This window comes from Colias philodice, chromosome 26 (assembly GCF_061535455.1).
Source record: "Colias philodice isolate Cphi_HAF_F1 chromosome 26, ilColPhil1 Martin Lab GWU primary, whole genome shotgun sequence".
In the NCBI taxonomy this organism is placed as follows: Eukaryota; Metazoa; Arthropoda; class Insecta; order Lepidoptera; family Pieridae; genus Colias; species Colias philodice.
The window spans coordinates 7,197,923-7,209,395 of record NC_143111.1 but is presented as its reverse complement, the minus strand read 5'-3'; the positions used below and the strand labels follow the sequence as shown (position 1 = coordinate 7,209,395).

General features: G+C 32.3%; 2 protein-coding genes and 1 pseudogene across 5 annotated transcripts in view; 1 reads left to right on the top strand and 2 right to left on the bottom strand.

Moving 5' to 3' along the window:
* LOC149476989 (uncharacterized) overlaps positions 1–11,473 on the bottom strand; it is a 124,247-nt gene that overhangs the window by 49,102 nt on the left and 63,672 nt on the right. The window lies entirely within an intron of this gene.
* Positions 19–4,587, bottom strand: LOC149476990 (uncharacterized; annotated as a pseudogene).
* The window catches only part of LOC149476987 (protein FAM114A2), a 180,548-nt gene continuing 174,672 nt past the window's right edge, over positions 5,598–11,473 (top strand). Inside the window, exon 1 of the mRNA XM_089711454.1 lies at positions 5,598–5,612. The gene's annotated coding sequence lies outside the window, so the exon portion shown is untranslated. The remainder of the gene's footprint in view (positions 5,613–11,473) is intronic.

Genomic DNA, 11,473 nt, shown 5'->3' with positions numbered 1-11,473 from the left:
ATTCACCCAAGGGTGAATTTCAACAAATGCCATTTTTCTTATCATATCGGTGAACTTTTTCATTTATATATATTTTTTATTTTTTTCATGTTTAATGTAATATTTAGGATACTAAATACTCCCTTATTGGTAACCATCAACGTATCTTTTAAGACTATGGAGAAAATTCAGTTTGAATTCTGGTTTCCACCGATGTGACAATCCGGCACCGATTATCTTTTCTGTACACCGATATGATAAATTTATTCACCGATGTGATATACATATACAGCGATATGATAATCTATCCACCTTTGAACATCAAAAAAGAAATAGTAGGCTTATACATTTTTGAAGGAGTGACTAAGAACTGAATACCTGAACTAAGGGTATTATTTTCTTAGAATAAAAAATAATGTTTTTTTTAATTATCATTGTGTTTATTTAAAAGAAGTATAAAAAACAAAAATTTCTTGTACGTTATTGTACAATACACATTTATTAATGTGGCGATCAAGCTAATTGTTTTGCCATGTGTAGGTACACTTAAAACATTGTGGCGTTCTAGGTTCAACAATACTAAGAATAGAAACTTTATATAAGAAAACTTTATATACCTAATTAATCAGCCTTTTAAGTTTAACCTTAATCATAACAACACTACAATAATCACAGCTTTAATTATCACTTAATTTAATATTTTTAAAATCTTTGTTCTCAGTGCGTAAGTATCATAGATTACATAGAGATCGCTTATATCTTACATCTAGCAAATAATCTTTACCCTTAAAAAAAAAACTTAAATTAAATCTGTCAGTATAATTTGGTTATTATGTTAATCAGCCTTTAAGTTCAACATAAATCACTACAGAACTTGAACCGTCTTCGTACTCCACTTTTATTAAATTGCACCATAATTAGACTTTTAAGTCATAGAAGACTATGTAGTATACCTATAGTTAATCACAGCACTTAATTACGTACTTTTATAATTATTATCTGTTACAACAATTAAACCTCTTTTTTTCAATTAAAACTAAAAACAATAAAAATAAAAATTTTAAAAACAAATCAGCCCAGATCAAAATAAGTCATCATCAGTGTCACTGCAACCAAATATATAATTAAATCTCTGTTTGATGTCAGGAGTTGGTTTACGTGGCTCATTTTTTTCTTTTTTAAAGTTAATTTTAGATTTTATTCTAAATATTTCCTCATCGGTGTCACTGTCTTCCACGGTAGGACTTGAAAATCTATTAGATGCTTTTACCGTATCCTCTTTATTTACGAATTGAGTTGATTCCTCTAAACCAACTAAAATGTTCGTGTCAATTTTCTCTAAAAATGAACAGGCAGGAGTACTTTGATCAAGATCTACATAGTTCAATAGCAAATTTTCAGACATTTTTGTCGAAGAGGATGATCTGGGTGCCGCATTTTCCGAGATTTTTAATGTATTTGATGGTGTAAAATACTTTGAATGTGATGGCTGTGGGAACAAAATTAATTTGTCAGTTAACTTTACTGGTCGCATTTTAGTGATATCTATTTTGGATTTAGTTCTGGATTTTTTATTACTCGAAGTAGAAAGTTGAGGTTTAGACTTAATTTCGTGTTCGGTTGACAAATTGTGGAAGTCTAGATGTTTGCCATGTGGACATTTAACAACATATTTCATACATTCATCTTCTATACAAGAAAGTCGACGTAAAACTATACGATTTTTAGCTTCTTTAGTCCAAATGACTTGTTTGACTTGCAATGTTCCACGAAATGTGTTCAAATTTGTAGGGAGAAGCCAGTCCTTTTCTTCAACTTCATATTCTTCTACAGTACTAATTTTCACGCCTTGGACAGCAGATTTTAAATAGTTTACAAAAGAGTCTATATTATTCATATCACCATCGTGTGCAACAAATCGATCCGCCGTTCGCTTCAGTAGCCCACCTACTCCATCTGGCGCACCTTTTCCATGACCACATTCACTATAGTTCCATATTATGTTAGTCAGAGAAGAGCAGTAAATACTGAGTTGGGACATAATATAAAAAATTTTCTTATTCCGATACTGGCCTGATGGAGAATCAGAAATAATAATAAGATTCTGAACAATTGGAGCTTCCTGTTTAATTTCTTCTAATATTGGAACAAGGTGAGCCCAAACGGCGGCAGCATCATGGCGCAGTGAAGAACTAATAGTGCAGAAACATTGAGTTGTTATATTCTCTTCCTTATTTTTATAGTAAATTACAGCAGTGTGTAATGTGAATTGTTGACGACTGCCACCAAAGTGCATAGATTGTATTTCGGACCCGTACTTGGAGCTATAGTTCTCACTAAAGTCAATGTGAACGACACAATCCTTTTCAGTCATGTTTTGTTTGTAGTGCTTAAAAGCTTGACTTTGATTTCGTATATTACTACAATGTGTTAAGAACGGTTTCAGATTGTTTTCAAATATTTTGATTAGTTGTAATGGTTTAACGGTTATTTTTACTTTTTCTACATTAACGGCTATTTTATCGACTCCATTTTTTTTGTAATTCTTTTTTATCTTCTTCCAATTCCAATAAATAACATCTTTGGAGTTATCAAATTCTTGATAATTTAAATGACGATTCTTACAGACAGGACATGTTCTTTGCAGGCATTCTACCTTAAAAATATCACAGCAAATACTACTTAGAATTTCAGTCGTGGTGTTTTCTTTTATGATACGATTTCTTTTTAAAGATGATATAACAAGATCCATGTTCTCATGTTTCTCACATAGGCATGTATTTCTCAAGTTTAATTTTGGCTGCGTGACCCAAAACGGCCTCATTCTTGTAAAAGTGACGTAACTGATTGGAGGGTAGCCCGAAGTCAAATACTTTTTGTGTAAATTTTTAATTGTGTCTTTCATCAGCCTTTTCTCTTTTTTTACTCCATTTTGTGTGACAGTATCCTTTTTACCTGGGCAAAGATTTGAATTTTCATCATCCTCAAAAAACTGAACAACAATCTTACGGATACGTTTTTGCAGGTCTATATTTTTTGGCTTCGTTGGGATTCGTCTCACTTCTAAATTACTCTGTTTTAATTTCTTAAATTCTTGATGTAGTCTCATGTATCTCTTTTTGTACATTAGTTTCTCTTTATTAGCCTTTGCCAATTGTTTTCTTAAATCGTGTATTTGCTGAGTTTTAACGTTTTGATATTTACGAAATTTCATTTTAATGTCTTGTTTGAATTTAACAGTATTAAAGGATGTGTCTAAGTTAGGACTATTTGGGCGTAATGTTGATTCTTCTGAATTTATAGAACTAATACTTGGCGTTCGTAAAGGAGATGCTATTGATAAATCTAGGGGACTGCTTGTACGTAAATAGTGGGAACTACTCGCTACTATGGCATCAATACGCAAATTAGGACTATTACATCGAACATTCTGTCGCAATAGCCGTGGGCTATGAGGTCCTATTAGTTCTTGAGAAATACCGGGCTCATTATCTTGATTTTTCGGTAGCGATTCTGCGTCATTGGTCTCTGAAACACTTGTTGGGTTGTTGCGGGCACCATTTGCCTTATTTTTTTTCCGCTGATAATATGCACGGGCACTGATTCGGTTTTTCTTTTGTGCATTGCGACGTGCATGTGCAGTCATTTGGCTTCGGGTTAGGATAAGTCCAGCTGCCTTTCTTTTAGCTAAGCGTTCTCTGTCTTTTCTTAAATGCTGCTCGTTTAACACAGGATCACTTTTGATTTTAGCTTTTCTTATTCTTTCCATCAACCTCTTTCTCTCTTTTTTCTCCTCCTCGTTTAGTTTTGATTTCAGCATTCTTAAACAAAATTAATCTTAAACAAAATTACTCGAACGAATTGTGTGCGGCACGAGCTGCACACAAGTTAATATTTATGAAAGTTAAAAAATATAATATGTGTATATGTATGTATATAATGTATGGTTGTAGGTATGCTCCATTGTTTTTTTGTTTACTTTAATGAAATGACACTATGTCTACCAATATGATAAAATTACACCGAGGTGATAATATGATCTACCGATGTGATAAAACAATCCACCGATGTGACAAAACTATGCGTCGATCATGAATCAAAACACCGATATGATATTTAAGACACCGATTGATTTTTCTTATCACATCGGTGTAAATTATCACATCGGTGGTAAAAAAGACCACCGATTACAGCGATATGAGAACAGCGACGTGAGAAATTATCGACTTTTTTGAAAATTATGAAAAATGTATAATATTTAGGCTAAATTCAAGTACCTATAATGATGCTAATTTACTTACTATGTCTGTTAGAACCAAACAATCGTAATAAAACTTCACATTACACTAGAAAAATGCAACCACCGATAATATAAAATAATTGCTTGGAAGTAACTGAAATGTCGTACTTACGTAATTGGCGGGAATATGCAGCGATTTGACACACGTCCGTCCTGACTGCGCACTAGCACACACTAACGAGGGAAATAAAATTGGGGTGGGGACACTGTCGGACTCATCGATGCAAAGTTAGGTTTAAATTACTTTTGTGCAGCGATATGACAAAATTTTGCGAGACAAGTACATTTATGCCTCTCAGTAATAAATATTATGAATTACGTAATAAAATATGCTACATATTAATAATAAAACTAATATTCTATGAAATAGAATAAGTTCTATTCTTAAGTTACTTATTTTTATAACGATATAAAAACTGTTATGACGATTCAAAAGTGCTTCTATAAGAAGTCTAATTGTATAAATGTTTGAGTTTGAGTTTAAAACCAATAGTGTGAAAATTATACAATAAACATGTAACACATATTTGTTAGCGCGTATTGGTAGGTATTACGTACTTATTACAAATATAATATTTCTTAGATATCTTTACTCGACCAAAGTCAGGAATTTAATTATTATTTGATAATTGAATGATTATTAATACTTTTATCCAATTGATTATTATTAGAATAAATAATTAACTTCATCAATTGATTTACTTTTAAATTATAATTTTACAGGTAAATTATGAGAGCTTTCATAAGTAATTATATTTGCATATACATATCTACAACGCACCCATTTTACAATTCAAGTCTAAAATGAAACTAGAGTCGCATTTATTTTTGAACATACTGTAAGTGAAATTGCATAAGTGTGAGTACTGTGAACATGCCAGCTTTCCCTAATTGACCGATACTAACATTATAATTGCGAAAGTTTGTGAGGATGGATGTATGGGTAACTTTGATTAACACATAGGATAGGTTTTATCCCGCAAATCCTACGGGAACAGGAAATATGCGGGTTTTTCTTTGAAAACGTAGGCGAAGCCGCAAGCGGAAAGCTAGTTAATTATAAACAAATAAACATCTGATTAAATAATTTCAATGTTAGGTCACCTAACGGCTAACACAATATGCAGGTTTATGAAATAACATTTCGCAAGCGATTGAGACATTAACAAACTGATGGACAATTAAACACCATTTTTATTAGGGTTCCGTAGCCAAAATGGCAAAAACGGAACCCTTATAGTTTCGTCATGTCCGTCTGTCCGTCTGTCCGTCTGTCCGTCTGTCACAGCCGATTTACTCGGAAACTATAAGTACTACAGTGATGAAATTTGATGGGAATATGTGTTGTATGAACCGCTACAAAAATATGACACTAAATAGTAAAAAAAAGAATTGGGGGTGGGGCCCCCCATACATGTAACTGAGGGATGAAATTTTTTTTTTCGATGTACATACCCGTGTGGGGTATCAATGGAAAGGTCTTTTAAAATGATATAAAGTTTTCTAAAAAACATTTTTCTTAAAGTGAACGGTTTTTGAGATATCAGCTCTCAAAGTCGTAAAAAGTATGTCCCCCCCCCCTCTATTTTTATAACTACGGGGTATAAAATTCTAAAAAAAATAGAGGTGATGCATGCTAATTAACTCTTTCAACGATTTTTGGTTTGATCAAAGTATCTCTTATAGTTTTTGAGATAGGTTGATTTAACTGTAATTTATTATATTTGCTGCTACGGAACCCTTTGTGCGCGAGCCCGACTCGCACTTGGCCGGTTTTATAGTGATTTGCTTCGATAAAATAAAACAAATTATAGACTTGCACATTTACGATGCCCATATATGTACATCGAATGAATATATTATTGAGAAATCTATTGTTTTTAGAATTGCAAACGTATTTGGAAATTGGCGATTTGTTAATGACTTGATAGGTGTGTCTGTTTCTATTCTTATCTTTTGTGCATACGTATTTTTATTTATGATTTTGTTAAAGGGAATTTTATTTTCTTAAATATAGGTTATGCATAGTAATGGTAAAACTGTAATTTATTGCTGTTCAATTTTTATAACGTATACAATGATTTTAGAATGGAAATATAAGGACACCGGACAGTGGACAGATGTAATAGAATGGTGGGTATATTTATAGAAATATGTAGATATTTTCGGGAAGTAGGTAATAGCATAAAATCAAACTTAGAATTCGTATGGTAGTTAAAGTAAAAAATAATAGAAAAAAATAAGTGTATGTAGCATGTACCTACCTACTAGGTGACCAATTTATAATCTCCATTTTTTGCAGTTAATTAAAAAAACTACTATAATCTCCACAGCATTGCGGGCGGGCAGTAATGACTCGTTACCAACTCGTTACGTATAACACATAGATTATAAAACCATAATATGGCCGACAAAATCTGTCATAAGCTGGCTATTTACACTTGTCCAATATTAATCCATTCTCATTTAATTAAAACCAGAAGCTTACGATCGAAACAGGCTTTAATAATTGACAGTTAACAGCCGATAATATATAATTTCAATATTTTGTTTATATTAAGAACTATTTAGTTGGGTTATTTACAGCTTTGGTCTAGATTTAAATCAGTTAATGTCAATTTATCTATTGACGAAAAGTTCATTAGCCATTTGTAAGTAAATGGGCATAAAATTATCGTTTGTGTAACGAAAAAGGTATTACTCGATTAATTAATAATGGAGCTTGTTTGGTAACGTTATAATAATAATTTTATATCGATTTTACTTATAGAACATTGAAAAATGACAGCTAATGGATTTCAATGAAAGCAAAACCTACTCGTAAGTATACTACATAATATATTAGTGGTCGAGTTTTTTATCGGTCAGTTAGATTGTGTGTTTACCTCGATTAAATTGATAAATGATTTTAGATGTCCCGTTGTATTTTTCGAGGGTTTACAACATTAGGTACTGGTATTAGAAAATTAAACTGCTGTTGAATTAGACGCTTCTATCGTTGCCTCAATGAAAAATCTTGCATAACTGAGAAAAAGTATTCCTAATAAAAGCTTAGTAAGAATAAAATGGTTTACAGTAAAATATTTTACTCAAATCCTTGCTTATACTTTCAAATATTTGCATTTGGTGTCATTTGCCAAGCACAATAATCTTAATCTTAATCTTAATATCTTCTTAATACTATTATAAAGGCGAAAGTTTGTAAGGATGTATGGATGTATGGATGTATGGATGTATGGATGTATGGATGTTTGTTACTCTTTCACGTAAAAACTACTGAACCGATTACAATGAAATTTAGCACACATATAGAGGGTAACTTGGATTAGCACATAGGATAGGTTTTATCCCGGAAATCCCACGGGAACGGGAACTATGCGGGTTTTCCTTTGAAAACGCGGGCGAAGCCGCGGGCGGAAATCTAGTACAATATATTTTCAAGGCAACGTATATACATAGCTTGCTGTCATTAAAAACTCATACAAAACATAAATACTATGTAGCTAATTACCCACACGACAGTATCACAGATACGAGCATAATCTAAGAGTTATTACACGTTTCCGACAAATTCATTAACGGACAGACAAATCGTAATGAATATATTTATTACTTGACGCGCGCATGCTAATTATTATGTGAGAGAATTGTGAACGGGGCCTTACTCGATGGAATAAGGGCGCGATCACATTGGGGTATTTTATTAAAATATTTTAGATAGAGATATACATTGGATACAGCATTGAATAAACATAATATTGTAATCAATCAACATTCAACTGGCAGAAGAATATTCATGACTAAAAATTAAACAGATTGAAGAATGTTAAGTTTGTACATCATGTAAGAATGTGTTATGTGTATGATGATAACCAAAATTGTTAACGTCACATTTTAGATATGAATTATTTCGTTACAGTCACATATCACATCTACCATTCTGCATGTATGCTCCTACTAACCTAACCAATTTCAAAGAAAACCCGTTCTCTGCTTAGTAATAGAACAGAGAGTCACAGGAGATGCTTTTACATATTGTGACGTTATTAATGGTTTGACGCCAAAAATCTGGGACGTCATGTTTTAGATGTGACGTCATATTCTTTCTGTCATTCACCACCTCTGCAATCCTGGTGAAATTGTTTACACTTCTAACAATCTCAACAATAACATTATTTATATCAACTGGCTTTTAGAACCACATTTACATATTACATAAAATTTCTGGAAAAAAGCACCATTGTAATGTTTCCTTTACTATACTTTAGTTTTTGCTCAAAGCAATTTGTGTTTGAACTTTATCGCCATATCGGTAGGAATTCGTTTCGCAACCACAAGCATTATTTAATGTCGTATTGACGTAGAAGTTGATGCTTATGTCAAAACTTGTATCAGATTATCTATATCATCACGAGGAGATTCTTATCTGTCCGTAATATAGTGCCTATGTTACGAAATTAATGGATGCCCTAACGGGAAAAAAAAAGTGGAACTTTGATGAAGGAAACTCCTTATTGATGATATTTTTTACATTCGAATGTAACCTACCTTTAGGATCTACTGTTAGAAAGACAACGGTGCCTATAATTTAAGTTTGTAGCAATTTTATCATAGCATTTATTGAAAATTGTAAAAACTGACTGCATTTTCTCTGTCAAATCATAATTTATCTCAATTTCACTAATCTGTATTACTAATCTTACAACCCATCTCAATTCAAGATTAAATCCCTCAAGCTGTGTCACTACAAAGCATGCCAAAGATGTATCCTCTCTTTCCTCCACAGTCCATAAAATCCATACCATAATCTCCAAAATTTACAAATTCCACAATATCACAGATAATTATATTTATTTATTTATTTACTCTTTATTGTACAAGTGTCTTATAAAATAAAAGTACAAAAAAACCATTCAAAATGTACAAATGGCGGCCTTATGGCTCAAAGCCATCTCTGCCAGGCAACCTTCAGGCAAAGGACAAATCAAAAGTTTAGGTAGCCAATTAGTAATTTGATTATACAACTCGTACTGACAGTAAAAGCTATTCCCTACACACGGACACACGTTGCGTACAACAAAACGCACAAAGGCGCATTACGAATGATTTTACTTTCAGCGAACAATCGGCGGAAGCGCGCCGCCCCACATGGCAATACCGTGACAGCTTTGCGAAATGAACGGATTGGGACACACGGGCAAGCTGTGTGTGCAACTTTGTATGAAAAAAAAAACATTGATTAATCGTGTTTTTCGGTGCATTTTATCTATAGATTCGTCATAATTATACCCATTTATTATTTAAAATCGAATCATTATGAAAGCTTTTTGTGGTTATTTTCAAATATTTTGTAGAGAAGTTACACATTAATTTTTAATACATATTATATTTAGTGGTAATATACATTTTTGTGCTAAAGGATCTAGATAGGTAGGTACTATAGGTATATTAAATTTTACAACTGCAAAATTCCGAGTGCCACACAAACAAAAAAATAATGCTATAATAAGTAATCACTTTTCCTTCTAGTTGAAATTTAAATTAAAATATACTCACGCAAATGCAATACATAAATATTTCACAACGACAATTTTGCGTGTTAACATATTTTCTACACTATTTATTATTTATAAGATGCTCATACTTTGCTCTTTTAAGCTTAATTTGAGAGAAAAACCAACACTTTCGTTTTCTTCTATGATATATCCCAATATATATTTAGCTTTAATTTGAACCTGGTCTAGCAATATTAAATTTATTCCGAACTTTGCTATATAAAAATATATTTTGCAAAGAAAGGACTACATTAAATATTGCTAGACAATGTATGCTCCCGTGTGTATTCTGATTAAAGCGTAGATCCGCAGATGCCATAGGCGACACGACGGTGTTGCAACTCGCGACATCGTCTTTTTAGTCAATCATAAACAAAACAAATAAATCGAATGAAAATCTATTCCCAAGAACCGCTGAACAGATAGCGATGAATTTTATGAGCTATGTTTTCTCTGATTGTGAAAGCGAAAATAATTTGAAAGGAATACTATAGTTAGAATAATGCAGCAATTATACTACTTTATCTATACAAATCTATTAGGTCTAAGTCAGACATAATCTTGATTAAAACAAACATTAGAATTAATTAAGTCAATTGTTCACAATACAAATGGAGAAATAATCGTAGATACTTACATAATACGCGCGATAGAGTTTGCGTGTAAAGGCCGCTAATAAGACACTTTCCAAGGCCCTTTAATAGAATAAACTTTTGTACAAAGGGCATGATAAATAAATCTATTAGACTGTAAAAATTTCATTATATCAATAATGTAGAGTACATTTTCTCTCCTTAATATAATCGATCGCGAAGTATATATTCTCGTTAAATAAATACATACCTACTTATCAAATATAATATAACTGAACATAAAAGACATCTTACCCCATACCCTAAACAGACAAACATAACAACAGTAATTTCTCAATTTTATAAATCTGTCACAAAATGACTGTCCGCTAAATTCATTAAAATAGCTGAGTCGTGACTGAATTCTAGAAATAGTCATACAATCTTAGATTATTCTAAGGAGATATTATCAAGGAAACAGCTATTATATTACGAAGCAAACCCGCAGTATTTTACATGAGTATATTATAAACAAGTCGTTAGGAAATAGTATATCATCACATCCAATGTATGGTTGGTAATATTATAAATGCGAAAGACTCTGTCTGTCTGTCTGTTACTCAATCACGCCTGAACTACTGAACCAATTTGCATGAAATTTGGTATAGAGATATTTTGATACCCGAGAAACGACATAGGATAGGTTTTATCCCGGAAATCCTACGGGAACGGGTTTTTCTCTAAAAACGCGGGCGAAGCCGCGGGCGGAAAGCTAGTATTTTATATAAATACATTCGAATGCAGTAAGCAGTTTACATGTCAAGTCGATTTCCCTTATTAATAAATTTGTAATAGGCACAGTACTAGTTTTTCTTATTTATTTCTGTCAATCCACAGATACATTTTTATGTTAATATTCACTTATAATACCACAAGAGCTTCAAAATTATCGGGTATTTTCCGATAGGTTCGTTGCAAACAAATGAAGGAGTCAAGTTTTTAGTCAAGGTTAAAAAATCACGAGCGCGAAGCGCGAGTGATTTTTCCTGAAAAACTTGACGACTTTA